The following is an 18,571-nucleotide window of genomic DNA, read 5'->3' on the forward strand; positions in this document are numbered from 1 at the left end:
GCACACTCTATATATCAAACCATGTTTTGCACAGCAACAAAGATAAACCAGTATGTAAGACTATACAACAGTACATGGCACACTGTATGTGACACAATGCACCACCTAGCCACAGGAGGTATATATCAAGCTAATGCATCAGGAAATATGTATTCCATTGCAATGATTGTAAAGTCCAGTTACAGTATTACCAGTATACCACACTAGTCATTGATGGCAAACCCCTGCCTAACATATGTGCACATTCGTTAATATACGTGGCATACTGCTGTTCTAGAATATACATGCTCCTAGATACGCACTTATATCCTGTAACACACATATGACCGAGGCCATGGTACAGGCATACCCACACACACGTCAGACATACATACCAGACACAAAGGAATGGCAACCCAGATGACCTTTACCTGTGTACCATACCGTACTGTGTGTCAGTAGTTACAAAGCCTTATGCCTGAGGTATGTAATCTGTGAGGACTGCAGGGAACACACAAAACAGTTGTTCCAAGAAATGTGGACATACACCATGCTGTGCTGTGTAGGCATACAGCTTCAGGTAGTACTACAGTTCAAACATGAGTTGGATTCACCAGCAGTAGCACTCAGTAAGCATACATGTACTGGTTTAGCCTACAATGGGACACCCCAGTCGACACCAAGGGACTACGTCAGACCATGTGGCATACTGCTTTTTCTGCCTAGAAATTGCATACATATCTTTTGCTGGGATCATAGCTAGGACACATAATACCATGACAGAAACAGTTTCCCACTAAGCTATCACACATATACAGAACTCTGATACATTCACCAACACATTCACCATCACACTCAGTCAACCTCACATAGCAATTATTGCAACAAGTACATGTGGGTATGTATCGCTTCATAGGTAGGTAATAGGCTATTGACCCTAGGGCCTATAGAAGTCTAGACATATGCTACCCTGGCCTTTGACACACAGGTAAGTATGTTTCACGTGGCCCTGTCAAGCAGAGGCACAGAGGTGATTCCCAGGGTGTATTTCCCATCTCCAGTACAATCATCAGGATTATTTATGATGACTGCTAATTAGGAGCTTTGTTTGCTATTGATAGGTGGTTTGTTCCAGAGTATGGGATGTCTCTGAGATAGGAATCTATCCCTCCAGTATGTGCTGTTTATTGAGGTCACAAGGTTTAGGTCCCTAGAACGTGTAGCTCATAGGGATTGTGATCTGTCTACATGGAGCATGTCCAGCAGCTCTGGGTTTGACATAGCTTAGTATGTTAGACAGAGGTCACCTCTGTGTAGGTGGTATGCGACACAGTCTAGCTGTGGGTTTGTGAGATGGTCTGCATAGGGCATTTGCTTGCGGCTGGTATTACTCTTTGTGAGGTATGTCTGTGTCATTTCCAGTTGCTGTAGATGTCTTGTGAGGTACATACCACATGGGGTATTGTACTCTATAATGGGCTTTATGTGTGATGAGTAGAGGGGAACACTGACCTATATTTCCCTGGATGACACACCTTTTGTGATGACGTGTGCCACGTAGACAGATGACATGGCTAGTGTGGCACTGTGATTATCAAAGTGGTGACTACTGCCCACCTGTGTCCCATGGTCTCTTATCACACCTTCGGTGTTAAGTAGACTACCACCTATGTGATAGTTCATGGGTGCAAAGTTTTTGCAAGAAGGTATGCCAATGCAGTGTCAACATTAAACTTGAGTCCATGGCTTTGTCACCAGGCATCTGTTGCAGTAAATATGACCCTGTCTCTCTCTCTCTCTACACACACACATATACATATATATATATATATATATATATATATATATATATATATATATATATATATATATATATATATATATATACACACACACACACACACACACACACACACACACACACACACACACACACACACACACACACACACACATACACACACACACACACACACACATATAAACATCCATTGGTGTACATGTAGATATACATATAGGCACATATACAGTCCACCTTTCATGGTGGGGATATCAATTATGTAAAGGTTGTGAGGTATACAGTTATGTCATAATATTGCACAGTGTTGTGCAGACTGCATTGAAGATGTTCTCAGCCCATGTAGCTTTAGCAGGCCTCACTGGCTGCAACACTGCAAACCTGCCGAATCATACCCACAGCGTTTAACCACCACATGTCATATAACAGCACTGTATGCTGTCTTGTTTGCCACACACACTACAACCTACATAGAAATATGCACATAACAACCTTCAACAACATATATATGTCCACCCTTCACAAATAGTTGCAGTATGTCCCTTGCTCTATGCACATGTACAGATGCTAATATATCTGACACAGACAGATCTCTCGGTATGTGTGTGCCATACACACACAAGGTCCACACTGTTGTAGGTTCATGTACCTCATGGCTGACCTGTTGGGCCTTGCTGCAACATGAACAGGTGTCACATGTGAGCACACAGTAATATTAGAGGGTGTATATATAGCTGCAAATGCTAGATTACCATACTAGCCTGGTACAGCTGTTGCCAATGCTAAGCTACACATTAATATGACTGTCATGCATTTGTTACTCTGTCACATCCATGTTTATATAACCGTATGCGCTACTCCCACAAACAGACATTGTACACACTACTGTACAGAACACAGATAACATGGATCAGATGTTTGACATTTAATGCTGAACTACATATGTCACAGTCATATCCCACTGCACACAGCTACACACTGATTTCTCCATGCCAGTAGTTATGCAGGGCATCTGTGCATAGATACGTACTGCTGTCACATATGGATGATTCAAACTATGTAGAGTACTCTTCATAAACATCTACTACATGCCAGTAAATAAATAGCTGTTACATACCTTTCCTTTGTATGTGTTCGTATTAGTCGGTTTAGTGTGTATTGTAATAACTTTTATTTTTATAGCTTATGATTATTTTCAAGATATATATTTTTTTCAATATAATTATTTTTTTCTTTTCAATATATTATTTATTTTTCAATATTATTTTTTCAATATATTTTTATTTTCAATATATATTTTTTTCAATAATTTTTTTTCAATATATTTATTTTTCAATATAATTTTTTTCAATATATTTTTCTTTTCAATATATTTTGTTTTTTCAATATATTTTTTTTCAGTATATTCTTTCAGTTTTTCTTTTTCTTTTCAATATATTACTTTTTCTTTCAATATATTTTTTGTTGATCTTTTTTCTTTTTTCCTGCTGCTGTTGTGCGTCCGTCCATCCGTCTCTCTCTCTCTCTCTCTCTCTCCCTCTGTACTTCCAATGAAATGATTGCATGTGTGGACAGCAAGTACAGCCTGCTTTTATAGGTATCTGCACAAGTGCATGTGATGGCGTCTGCACCAGTTGGTGGCCACCATTTGACAATTGCATGCAGCCTGCTATGTGGTACTTGCAGTACTCACTGTCATAGCAACCCAATGCTATAAATTGCTAAGTCAGGTAGGCATAGCCCTTTCACCTTTCCAAAGTGGGGACCATGCTTGTTTGCTGTGGACACAGCTGTGTAAGTCAGAAGGTTGGTATACTTCTCATAACAGATGCTAGGGCTGTAGCCAGTGATTTGAATGTTGTACTCAGACCTGAATGTTGCCACTTCCAGTACACAGATGACAGTGTAGAATTGTACTCACCCCTACAAATGTTAACACGAGATACATGGGAGTATGTAGTTTCTTTTCTACTTATACAATTAGCTGTCATACATACGTAGTTATTGAGATGTTTTCATTTGGCACATGAACTGTTTGGGAACTGCTGTACTGTGGCTATTAATGTACTCACTTCTGCACAGTTTGTGCTTTTTCTTTTGTTGACATTATCACAGGATGCTCATTAAAACTGGACAATTCCAGTACTAAGTATGCCTACCTACATCCTTGCTGTACCTTGAACACACAGGTATTTTGTACATTTGGGTGGGGATTGTCCTGCTATGATACTGTGTGGGGGTTGTAAAGTGCTGCTGTAACATTATTTACTGCTAAAATGTCTGGTTCTGTTATCACAGTCATGTAATGCAATTCCACAACAACTGCTGGTAAAGTTCTACAGAACAGGTTTTGTGTTATGGCATTCCTATCTTTCCTTTACATTCACTCATTCTGATGCATGGTATATATATTTCAGCAACAACCTGCTGTATATCTACTGTGGCATAGTGGTACTTCATGCAGTCTAGTGTGTCCAAGGTCTGGGGTTCGAGACTGACAGTGGTGTTTTATTTTGCTGCTCAGCAGAACAAGGCCGCATATGCAGGGTGACTAAGGCACTTTTAAGCAGTTGTAAGTGGGTTTGCACAGGTTTGCACGATGCTTAGCAATACTTAGCTAAGCGCACACAAGCGCACACTCGCGCACACTCGCGCAAACCCACTAACTACTGCTTAAAATTGCTTACTCCCGCTAACCCCTGCACTCATTTTTTTGAAAGAAAAGAAAATGGGGAGATAGGAAAGTGGTGAAAAAGGGGCACAAAGAGGGAAACACAGTAGGGAAAACAGCTCGGGATGTGCAGGACAGGTGTAGAGAAGGTCCATAGCTGCCCATTTCTTTCACAGCAACAGCTGTGCATATACTAGTAATTTGGAGGGAAATTTGAAACCTTCCACCCCTGAGAGAGGGGTGAGGACAACGAAGTATGTTGTACTGTCAATTAAATTTCAGTTTATGTGTCCAGCAGACATTTGTGCAAAATGGGCAGGTATGTATGGGGCATAATTTTTTTGTGGGAGCAGATTGCCCATTTTTATTTTAGGTGAGAGTGGAATGTGGGGTAGGGGAAGTAGGTATATTTTGGGAGGTAGGTTGGGGAGGTAAACAGACAAGACAAACAAGATGCATACAGGGGCAGAATATGGCACATGGGGTAAGTGAACACCATTGACGGGGAAGGATGTTTGGAAATCGCAAGCCCATGAGCCCACAGATGGCAACAGTGAAACTGAGATCCCCACCCATGGGCAGTCACCACTGCACTTTCACAGCCCGGAGGGTGGCTGTGCTGGGGGGCTGCGTAGGGGGGGCAGGCTCACCCATGAGTCGCGCCACTCTTGCCTCGAGCTGGCGTAAAGGATCATCGACCAAACGCTCGATCTCCCTACGCACCACAGCCCGGACCATTCAGAGGGTGATAGGTGGCCCTCCTCCAGCCACGCTTGCAGGGGGGGGGAGCCCCATCCCCTGCAGTGCTTCCACCCAAAGGTGGCACAGAGCCAATGGAGGAGGAGGTCCCGGGCTGGGCACTGGACCTGATGGTGCCAGGTGCCATCACCAGCTGAGGTGGGACAGGTGGGTCCGCTGGGACCGGCCTTCCCATATGTTCTATGTTTAGGAGGATTTAATGACAATATGGGTTGGTAACAACCAACAGCATTCCAAATTAGTTGTAACAGCATGCAGTGATATTCCCATTAACCCAACACTCCAGAGTTCCAACAGTTGAACAGCAAGCATAAAACATGCATAAATAGAACAACAGTGGACATTCCAGCAGCATGCAGGATTGATTGGTGGCAACAGGCCACCAAGATTGTGGTGTTTGAACAGGGCACATGCATCAAAGTAAATGCAGATATTTATAAACCAATAGGACATATGTCCCAACAAATGTTTTGAGATTACACATACCCTTTGAGGTGTGGAATTGCATTGTTTGTGTACATACACTAGGGTGTAAAAAGATACCTCCATTAACAACTTATATGTACTTATACTTTACACTACATTCCTATTGACTGCAGGTATATATCCCCTACGTGTATTATTACACTAGGCAATGTCCATTAAGTTGTGAAATGGGTTTTGCTAGTTTCTTATATACCTGACCTGTATCTGACATACAAACTGTCCAGGATGCAGATGTTACTGCTATGTATTTATATATTTTATTTATATTTATATGTCTACATATCTGGATGTGTTCAGGTGACATTATCAGTTATATTTTAACAGCCCCCTGCATTTCTAGCAGCACACTGACATTTCTGGTGAACACAATAACAAGCTACTCATGTGCCAGATTTACCTATACATGCCAGCCATGAAACAACAGTTAAGGACTGTATATATGCTTAACAGATACTGGCACTCCCTTCATCCACTTTCTATGGGCCTACCCAAGTGTGGGTTGACAGCGCTTAATACAACACTACTATTTCTATACTGCAAGAGTACATCAACATTTCGAAGAAAGTGACACGGACACACTAGGTTCATAGGTTCATAGGTTTATACTAGGCTATCTGCCCTAAGGCATTTATAAGCCTAGTCCAAAGTTATGTGGCTTACGCCACCCCTTATGTTAGAAATAATGTGCCCATTAGTTTGTTGTGCCTCTGTCCAGCAGTGACACAGAGATGATTCCCAGGGTAAACCTACGATCTCCCATCCACCGGTCAAGATTTCTCTTGAACAGAGCCAGCGAGGTGCTCTGCCTCACATGGACCGGGATTTTATTCCACAGCATGGGGAGTCTCTGGGTGATAAATCTATCCCTCCAGCACGTCCTATTTATATCCGTGCTAAGGTTTAAGTCACTTGCTCTAGTGGTTCTGGTGGATTTGGATTTTTGAGGTGGAGCATGTCCATTAATTCGGGTTGGTCATGGCCTTGTATGTCAGGCACAGGTCACCTCTGAGCAGACGGTATGCAACTGAATAGAGTTGGAGTTTCTTCAGTCTGGCAGTATATGACAGGTTTTGGAGTCCCTTTATCCTTTTGGTGAGGAACTTTTGGGGTCTCTCCAATTGCTGCAGGTGTCGGGTGAGATACATCCCGAATGGGGCATTGTACTCGATCATTATTCTGATAAGTGAAGAGTACAGGGGAACAATGACCTCACTTGATCTGGATGTGAATCCCTTCATGATCAGATGGGCAATGTAGAAGGTCTTTCGAATAACTTTAGCAACGTGAGTGTCAAACTAGTGGCTACTGTCAACCTGGGTACCCAGGTCCCTGATAACCTCTTCTGTGCTTAGTGGGTTGCCACCTATATGGTAGCTTGGGGTTACCTTGTTTTTCCTGAAGGGTATGACTATACACTTTTTTGCGTTTAACTTCAGGCCATGGCTCTACAGGAGTTATACCTTTATTAATTACATTACACACTTTTCTGGTGGCTCTGTCATTTATTTGATATTACAGTGCATGCAGATGACTTATTCAAGATGTATTATACCTTCATTTATGGTTTACAACACTCTTTTTCAGGCTCTCTCACTTATTTTATATAACAATACATGCAGAGAAATAATTCAGGACTTATACCTTTATTAATGGGTTATAACACTCTTTTTCATGCTCTCTCACTTATTTTACATAACAGTACATGCAGAGAGGTTATTCAAGCCTTATTATAACTTTATTATTGGGCTATGACACTTTTTGTCAGGCTCTCTCACTTATTTTATGTAACAATACATGCAGAATAATTCCTAACCTGCCTGGTGGCGCAGCCTTAACAGCCTATCTGCATAGGCTTGCTAATTCGCAGCATGGACACCTGCAGCTGTGAAGTAAATGAAATGATATTGAGACATATACCTATCCATACTATCTACTACACTAGCAATTCTTATATACTTCATTCCATGGCTACCTACACAGTAGTGTGGCATTTTCTATCCCACGGGCCTCCTGTATCCATTGGTTCAGTTGATCCTGCTTGCATCTCTTCAGGTCTGCATGGTGGTGTCTGACCTGCTCACCAGTCCGAGGGACGCCTGTGGCACTGGTGAGTTCATGTGCAAGATGGTTCCAGGCTTCCACATTGTATTCCATGCCCTGAAACTGGCCATGCAGGAGTCTAGCATCATGATGATGGACGAGGAGCCAAACCATCACTTTTGACTCCTCAATGCCCCACCGTTGCGGTCAAAAGCAAGATCCCTCTCCAACACCAGCCACTGCTGCCTACAGATGGGAGCTACAACCAGTTATGGCAAGTATTCCTGCCTATGGAGCTTAAATATGCCTCATTTCCTGCACTTATTTGTGATTGGCCGGATTTGAAAATTTACAGCTGAGTGCACACCTGCTTAGCACTGGGTAAACTTTGATTAGTATGTATATGTGTGTTGACAGTCCATGAACATCAAATGCTGTCATGGCTTAGTGGTTCAGTACTGTGATTATGGTGCACAATATCCAGGGTTCGAGGCCTGTCTTTGCTTTTTATTTTACTACTGGCCTGCCTGGCTAGGAGGTGTGGCTGTGTTTAGCCAACTTTGCTGAACTTTGCCCAACGTTGCTCTACATTTACCGACGTTACCTGACGTTGCCCAATGTTGCGCTAGTTTGCGCGGTGCGCAGCTCCTCGCAGATGCATTGTGTTTCCGCTAGTTGGTGCGATGCACAGCTCCATGCAAAGCTATTGCGCTAGTTAAAGCACTGCTTAGCTATGAGCAATTATACTTAAATATGCTTAATACTGGTAAACTTTGCTTAGCAGTGCTTCACACTGCTTAAGATACATTACTTATGAATTTATCATTATGCATGACCATTTCACCTTCTTATATATATATATAAAATATTGTTGACTACTACATAGGCCATTTCAATGCATTTTACTAATATTTAAAAGGTAAATGTCAGGAATTATTTTAATAATTATAAGTGAAAAAAAAGAATTACTACAAGTTGGTTTACAGTAGATTTTAGATGTATATCTCCACGACTAACTATTTTAAAAAATGTAAACATCCAAGTAATTAAGTTTATTTTCTGTTATATGAGATGTGAATCTAAGAAAATCTGTAGTTTGTAGATAAATAATTAATAAATTCAACCAGATAGTCCTTAGATCGTGTCCACACCACACAAATGTCATCCAGAAATCTGGTGTACAGATGACAATATTTAAAATATGGTGAGTTTATTACATATTTTCTTTCCCACTCAAACAACACTAAGTTAGCAAAAATGGGAGCACAGGTGGCACCCATTGCCACTTCTCTGTTCTGTTAAAGTACTTTCCCCCTCAAAAAATACACAATTATATTTTAGAACCAATTCCATAAATTTAACAATAAGTCGAAATACCATGTGGGACAAAAAATCAAACATACCAATAGTCTGAATCAAAATACGAAACCAAACGCAGAAACCACAAACCAAGCCATGAACGACTCAAGGCAGTCAAAAAAAGATTTATTTAAGCACTTTTCATCAGCTTGATAAGCTGACTTCTTCAGAAAACAAAACAAAGGCCACTGGCAGCTTGATCCTTATAAAGGCAGAACACTCATTTACATAATCAAGCAATAATTCAATTAGTATAATTGACATAAAATGAAATGAGTTTTAAAAAAGAATTTAAAAACTATTTAAATAGACAGTAATTTAACATGTTTTTTGAAACGTATAACAACTTTTGGGGTCATCGATGCTTCCACCTTATACACAACGACATATGTGGGTTTAGAACCTTGAATTAATATTAAAACACAACTAGGGTTCAAAAGCTGTTGAAAATTAAACAGTATTGTTGCTTACTTAATGGTTACAACATGTAACACACTTTACAAGATTAATTTTCATAACAACAGGTTGATTTATGTACTTGTGTTGTAGGTATATTTATAAGGATGTGTAGTTTGCTATCACTAACGGTTACTGTCTATTTAAATAGTTTTTTAAAATTATTTTTTAAAACTCATTTCATTTTATGTCAATTATACTAATTGAATTATTGCTTGATTATGTAAATGAGTGTTCTGCCTTTATAAGGATCAAGCTGCCAGTGGCCTTTGTTTTGTTTTCTGAAAATACCAATAGTCTGCTCGAACCATTCTAAACCCAGCTCATGTGGGATTACAATGAATAGGTAAACTACATCAACGGTAGTGAACAATACATCTTCTTTAAAAACAACCTTATCCTTTCTAGCTAAAAAAAATCCCATGAATCCCTAAGTATTTGCATTCTCATTTCATGAAATGGTTTTAACTTGTGGTCTATGTATACTGCTAGCTGGTGTGTTTTAAACCCCCTAACTGACGCAGTTAGACACAAAGGGGGCTTGTCAATATCCTTATAGACTTTGGGAATGCCAAATACCGAGGGAATACATGATACTTAATTGTAAGAAAGTCATATAGTGGAACATCAGTGACTTTTTGCATCAACAAATCATGTAATAAAAAGTCAATCTTCTGATATGAAGTGTTCACTTAATCTCTGGAAACATTCAAGGAGATATCTCCCTAGTATAACAAATGCAACATTCTACCAGCATAGTCCACATACCAAATTATCCAACATAGTTCAGCGTTGGATAAATTAAAAAAATTGCCTTTTCTTTATTGCTAGACAACTTATTAAGCTCCAGTTCTAAAAACATTCACCAGTTGTAATGGCAGATTAAAAATACAATTTTTCCGTAAAGCAACCTCATTTACCCCATTACCTAATTTAAATAAAACATCAACATTAAGTTTCCTTAAAAATAATTTATGGTCAATTAAAGTCCAACTTGTATTAAAAGGTTTCAAAGGTAGAAAAGTCAAGCCTTTTTTTAGAAATAGAAAAATGTGATTCATCTAATACAATGTTACTGTAATTGTAATCTTTAAAATTAAGCTAATAGGCACCTTGGGTTTAATGATGTGATTTCTATAGCATCTGCATTGAAATTAAGAGTTGATAAATTATAAACTCTATCAAAATTTTTTTCTTTAAAAATATATATATTGTTTTGTTTTAAGGAACATTTTTTAATAGTGAATGAGACATGATTTCTTTTTTGGCATTTATGTGGGGTGGATTCCTTTAAAGAGACTTTAAAAGCCTCTCAAAATTATTTGTGATATATTTAATTATTTAATTACTTTTATTTATCCGACTTTAAAAGCCACACAAAATTATTTGTGATGTATTTAATTGCTTAATTACTTGTATTTAATTGGCTTTTATTCACTGTGTAATAGTTCATGACATCATTGTGGATGAGGAAGTTTAATTATCAGGTGGCACTATATGTAATATACATTGCAGAGTATTTGAGGTTTGTTTTACTTCTGATGAAGTCTATTATATTGGATGAAATGGCTAAACTAACCTAGATTTTAAATAAACAGTGTGGATTATTCCTGGCCTCCTCATTTGGTGCTCTATTGTGGATTGTGGTATTTTACTGAAGGCAATGGAAATTTTATTTTTTTGGTTTGTGTTTTCATTCTCTGCCTAACCACTTCTTTTTTTTTTGGTTTTAAAGGTACTGAAAATAGCAAGATATCATAGCATTATCTTAGTGTAGCACTACAGTCATATTTGTCAGCCATTGTACAAAAAAATCGCTGATGAGTCAGAACTACGATTTAGGTGGTGGAGCCCTACTTTTCCTTCTTTTTTTATATCATGTTTATCAGTAACAGCATAGCTAGGGTGGGATAAAGGAAGCAACTTTGGCAGGTGCAAAGTGTTAGGGTGCATGATCAACTGTCTGATCTTGACTGCTGTTTAGTGCATATTGGCTTTTAAACGCCAGTATTGCATTTCTGGTCAAACCTGAGTGCTGTAGTGCTCCATGTGTGGTCTAAAGTGTAGTAAGCAGTTTTCAATAATTTTAAAGAAAAATTAATTTTTTTAACTTTAAAACCTGAGTGCTGTAGTACTCTGTGCATGGTCTAAACTGTAACAACTGCTTGCCAGATTTGTATCAAGCAGTTTGCTATAGTTTAAAAGAAAAAAAAAAGATATATAGATTTTTAAACTAAATTTGAGTAAAAAGATTTGGGGGCAAAGTACAGAAATAGGACCTGATTTGCTCCTGGATTCCAGGAGATGCAGAAACCTGATTTGTGGAGTTTGTTTCCTCAGTTAAGAGGAGCAAAATCGAGAAATGGCTCTGGGCACTAGATGAGCCAGGCACGCCACTGTCCTTGAGTACCACAAATACCAGAAGAAAAGCTACTAGGGTAAATCTAAAAGTGGCCCATTTGCCCTCTGAAAAACAAGGCTATGGGAAGAACTGTAGAGCCTGCTTTCCTTGGGTCAGTGCTACCAGTCCTTCCTCATGTTTTAATCCAGTCTAGTGCCTGTTCAGATGAACTACTCATAATAATCGGTATTAATGAAATGATAATTTCTTACCTTCAAGTAGAAATACAGTCAGATTCTTGCAGAATAAATATATGTATAGAATATTATGCTAATCAGATATCAAGCTTTTCTTATGTAGTAAAAATCTAATAAAATATGGTATCCCAGCCCCCATGCGTTTAATTCATGGTACAAGCCTTAAAGTACTGCCTGCTAAATATTTTGAAGTATGCTCTTTTTCTCTCCTTGAAAGCAGTACTGACTAATAATTGGAAATCTTATTTCCACTGAAGATTAGATTTTTTTTTACACCTCAGGCATCCATTTTCAGTTTTTAGAAAATCATATTAGGATAAGAGTTTAGAATGGTAGAACTACTGGGTGTGATAACAAAAAAAAAAAACCCTGAAAATAAACATATTACTCCTCTTGCTTATTTTATTTTCATGTTCAATGTTTTCAGCAAGGCTTACATAAAATATCCGCAGGAATGCTAATCTTAAAAAAAAATACTTAAAATAGCAAAAGTTAGTAATATATGTTTATTTTAATCCTACCTTCCAGTTATGAAATGTCAGAAAATTAGATTTATTAAAAGACAGTATCTGATGTCTGTAAATTAACTTATTTTTCATCAAGCACTTTTAGACATTATGGCTTAGCATGGCTGAATTATCTACAGAATTGTAGCTGCCTACAGCTTTGTAATTTCCAGGTTCATAATAGACAAACATTTTCTGCCTTCCTGTCTTGCTTTCAAATAATGGTTTGTTAATAGAAGCACTAACAGTTGAACCTGTCAACATCCTGGTTCTAACACCGTAGGACCACTTCTGTTCTGATTTTTTCTGTTTTTTTATATTTTGATAAAACGTGAAGAATCTTATTTAGCCACGTATTTTGAAGACTGAGAACCATTCCCTCAGTGTGAAGCATTCTTTAATTAGCATCTGACATTGTAGTCTGACAAAAATGACATCACACCTACTAAACAATGCACTAAACAGCCCGTGAGTGATGGTGATTGTTTGCAATTGAAGCAAGGTCACACTCGCCTCCCAAATAGCTTTCTAAAAACAATGCACAAAAGATTAATAAAATCTTATATTTTTTCCAAAATAATTTTTTGAAGATGTACTTGAAGCAGCATATTGCAGTAAGAAAAAATGAGAAATTAGTATATACATACATGCAGCTGCCACACATTTTCACTTTGTTTTGCTGTTCCTCAATACAACATTTTGAAAATCTTTTCATAAAGATAATGGGACTTGAAATGTTTTTGTGCTGAAGCTCATTTTCTTAAGATGTATTTGCACTGCAGCTTTTCCCTGTCTTGCTGTTTATGTATTTTGCAAGCCCTGTTATAATTAGGAAATGCCACACCCAGATAGAATGATGTTAATGAACACTGAAGATTGCTCCAGATTACATAATGTAATTTGGAAAATATTCATTTTATAAAGTATTTTAAGAACTCAGTAAGAGCAAGTGAATTATTTTATTTTATCTAACATTTCTTTACCAGGAAAGTTCGACTTGAAATAAAGCCAATTTTCAGTAGTGGTCCAGGGAGAAATGCTCCTTACGCATGTCTTTGTAAGGTGGGAAGAAATCCACACAGACACAGGGAGGATATGCAGACTCCTCACAGAAGGCACCCCAGTCAAGAAATGAACCAAAGAACTTCTTGCAGTGAGGCAACAACACAACTGCTGCACCACTGCACTGACCACAAGTAGTGAACAAATTTAACTGAAGGGTGGCAGCTTAGGGTATTCTCATCTTGAAAACATATGCTGTCATTCAGGAAATTGTCACTAAAGACAGTGTCTTTAGTGTCTATTTCAGGGAAGCAATGCATTTTTTTTTATGGAAATGGTATTTTTCTTGTGTGACTTCCAGAAAAATTGCTTTATGAATTGTTCTGTAAGATTCAACATTTAGTGAAAAAAAAACTAGAAGTAAATATCTCCATCCACATATATGTAAGTTTTAGATGGGTCAGATGTAATGAGGCAGTCACATGACAAAGAAATGCCCAGTTTCCAGACTGGTAAGATAGAATCCCCAAACAGGGAAAGAGCATAGCAGAGAAAAAGTAGCACAATTCAATACATACTTTTCAACTGTCCAGATTTTCACAGAATGTCAAGGTTTTTGCATCATATTTTTGGTCTGTTCTTCAAATTTTTTTTTTGGGCAAATCACTGAGGACTGAAGTCACTAAATAATAGCTTACATTTCAGTTTCAGATTTTATATCCTTTAGAAAATGCATGCTAACAAATCCTGTTCTAGAAATTTTCTAAGTTTATAAAAGCAATATTTAAAATCTGTCCCTATTTTTGGGCATCCCCTTCCCCCAATTATTTTAGGCTTTGGTCAGAGTTGTTTCTCTAAGAAGTTGAGAGGTACGATTTGATAGCATTAATGAACTATATTAATTCTTGGGGGTGTTACTATGGTCAGCCTTTCTTGATGTATCTGAATCAGATTCAAGCCTAGTAACTAGAAGAATGCTGTCATGGCAGGAGTTTAGGTGCTTTAGGGAAAGTTACTAGACATTGGCTTAAGGGAACCGGACAGCCAGCATTTATTTATTTTATTCATTCATTTGTGTGTTAACTGTGTAGGCAAACTAGTTATTGGACCTCTTGTAGCCATGAGAAGGACCAAAGGTATGTATAACTGATGCAATATTTGCTAAGAGATTTAACAATATAATGCTATAATGAGAAAGAATAAGATATTCATTTTACTGTGTGCCAAAGATGTGTCATACAGATGCAGTATTCTACAGACTGCAGCTGTGAAAGATGCGGCTATAAAAGTACACTAGTCCATTATCTGTCACACTACAAATATGAGACACTTGAAATAAATTCTGAAGCTTCATTCCTATAGTATTATTTATTCCTTTTCCACTACAAATATGAGAAATGTACCAATACATTCCTAAGTCACATTCCTGTAGTATCCAAAACATAAACTTTAAAAAAATCAATTAATATTACATTATTTACTGTTTTTTTTTGACTAAAATGGATGGTCAGCCAGCTTAATCACCCTCATTTGCCACCCTTATAGTACATGGTTTACTCAACAGACTAACAATTGCCTAATGCTCACAGACAGTGAATTATTGCTTATCTCATCACTGTTTGTGGGAGATGCCAGTACTTAACCAAACTAGAGGTCTCCCTCTCACAAACAAACACAACCTATGAGCAACATACTCTACCATTGTATTCCACATAAATATACCGTAAACTATCATACACTAATGCCATTTAAAAGTCCCTTCTTAAGCCTCCAAGATCTTGTGAATCTAGGGCGGAAAATGAATCAGGCACTACAACACGTCAGCACTAAAACCTGGTCACATTAAGACTTTCTACAATTCTAAGTTGAAATTTCTAAATTTGATTTTAACTGTATTATCCGACATACTGACACATAGCAAGTAGATGTACAAACAAATGCTATGTACCCCAGGATATATGTATTCCCTGGGATTCATGAAAGCTCCATGCAAGAATAAGTCTATTCTTGCACGGAGTGGATCGTGCCCATACAGCACAGCAGTGCACCTTGCATATTTATGAAGGTGTGCTGCTGTATAACCTGCACAGGCATGATCCATGAACAAGTGCAGGGGGTGTGTCTGAGCAGTGATCATACAGTAAACATGCCCCCTGCACTTAGGAAGTGCCGTACGTCACTTTGAAAACAAAGAGTGTCCGTGGACACTGTTGCATACCTCTCAACTGTAGAGATTTTCACAGAATGCAGATGTTTGCCTCATATGTTAGGTGTGTTCTTCCTAAAATCTATACTTATCTGGCAAGATAGATTGGTCTGCTAATGTCAGTACTGGCAAGTGTGTGTGTGTGTGTGTGTGTGTGTGTGTGTGTGTGTATGTGTGTGTGTGTGTGTGTGTGTGTGTGTGTGTGTGTGTATGTGTGTGTATGTGTATGTGCATTGGTGTGTAAAGCAGTGGTTGTGAGTTTTCAGCCCTATAAGCCCCGGCAACAGTATGGAATACTATTCCTTATTGTTGTATGGGGCTTATAGGGCTGAAGAGAGTCTACAGATACCACTATGGTTAATGTGGACAGTGGACTAGGAATGTGTACTGTGAGTACCACGGCATAAAATATGAAACCATGCCCATTCAATGGATGTCATTCTCACTCAAGCACACACACACACACACACACACACACACACACACACACACACACACACACACACACACAAGATACTCTTCTCTCACACACATATACCAGGACTATTTATAGTTACTACATTGTTATGCATTTATCGCATGCACCATGGAGGTTATGGGGGCACACTTGTCCAAAGGTACTTCTAAGGTGAGAGACATCACCCAGCTTTGCAAATTATGACAATGGGTGATGTACTGGGTGACAGAGGCCACAAAATACTGTAACCTAAACATGTACACACTTACAAGCAATAATACACACACACATTTGCCAGAACTCATATTAGAACTCTTAGCTATGTAGTTATTGGAATTATAGTGTTATGCAGTTACTGCACACACAACAGAGCTTATACGTAGGGGAATATTCCAGGCTACCTATATAGTGAATAACATCTACAGCACTTGTAAGGTATGGCAGTGGTAGTTTTGTTGGGTGAGATGGGCCACCAACTACTTTCAACCACATGTTTACACACTCACAAACACTTATACACACTAATGCGCTCACACACATTTGACAGTACTGAGATCCATAGGCTCAAAGATTCATAGGTGTGTACTTGGCAAATGCCATGGAGGCTTTACAAGGGTAGCCCACGGGAATACACTGACATAATGCAACCTGACAATACTCCCCAGTGTGTCTACTGAGTATAGTCACTGGCATGATCCCCATGGTGAGTATTCTGTTTCCCATCCACTCCTCCAGATTTCTCTTGAAGAGGGCCAATGATGTGCTCTGCTTGACATGTATGTGACATCTATTCCATAGCGTGGTCAGCCTCTGGGTTATGAACCTGTCCCTCCAGCATGTCCTGCTGATTGTGAGGATGGGGTTGAGGTATCCGGGGTATTTTGTGTGGACAGATTAGTTTCTTTGGCTGTAGAATTCCTGAAAGGGTTGGCTCAAACATGGCTGCATATGTCAGGCAGAGATCGCACCTTAGTAGCCAATATGAGACAGTGATTCATTGGAGTTGTTGGAGTCTGTCCATATGGGCAAGTGTGTAGTACCTGTGATCCTCTTTGAGGTACATTTGCAGCCACTCCTGTTGTTACAGGTGTCCAGTGGGGTACATGGCAAATGGGCCATAGTATACATTGATTGGCCTACTGAGGGGAGAGTACAGGGAAACACTGTCCTTTTACTTCCCAGATTCAACACCCTTAGTTAGGAGAAGTGACACATGGAAGGACTTTTGGAAGACATTGGCACTGTGTTGGTCAACAGAGAGCTCACTGTCAACCTGTGTTCCCAGTTCCCTTATATCAACATCAGTGTTCAGTGGACTACCATCAATGTATTACTTTATGGGAACCATGTTGTACCCAAAGGGGATGGCGGCACATCATCTGGCATTGAGCTTATGCCCAGGGTTCTGACAACAGTCATAGGTCTCAGAGAGGCCTTTATGAAGGATGTCAACCTCATGTGGGGGGTAATAATAGCACCCACCTTGTAGTCATCTGCAAACATTGTCAGCCAGGGCTCCTTCATACTGGGCTGGTCCTCAGAGGTGTGGATCCCAAACATGAGGGGACCCAGATCCACAACTTGTGGGACTCCACTCATGACTGTTCAGCAGTCTGACATGGAGTCTGCTGCTTTCACAATGTGGGTTCTATCTGTGAGCCACTTTGCAGGCCACCTACTGATGTATGGTTTGCTGCCTACCTGAGTTTGTTTGTGTATAATTCCTGAGTGGGAAGTGACATCCTAAGATTAGATGGGTTGTCTATTTTGTTATCTATTCCATACTGTCACATAGTTATTGCACATGGCACAATGCTTATAGGGCTGCAGAGTGTCTACAGGTCCCTCTGCAGTGGATGACAACTGTGGGCCTTGCAATGTGGACACTGGGACATGTACTGGATGAGCAACAGCAAAAAGTAGCAAAACACGACCCCCGATGGATATGGTTCACACACAAACAGTCCAACCCCCCCACAGACAGGATACTGTTCTTGCACACGCACACACACACACACACACACACACACACACACACACACACACACACACACACACACACACACTTGCCAGGACTGAGATTAGATCCCCTATCTATTTATTGCTACTACAGTGTTATGCATTTATTGCACGTGCCACACAGCTTATAGGGTGAAGGTTGTCCAAAGGTACTTCTAAGGTGAGGAACATCACCAGCCCTTGTAAAGTATGGCAATGGGTGATGTACTGGGTGAGAGAAGCCACAAAAATACTT

The sequence above is a fragment of the Protopterus annectens genome, chromosome 2.part0, assembly GCF_019279795.1.
Source record: "Protopterus annectens isolate FY-2018-M chromosome 2.part0, PAN1.0, whole genome shotgun sequence".
NCBI lineage: Eukaryota > Metazoa > Chordata > Ceratodontiformes > Protopteridae > Protopterus > Protopterus annectens.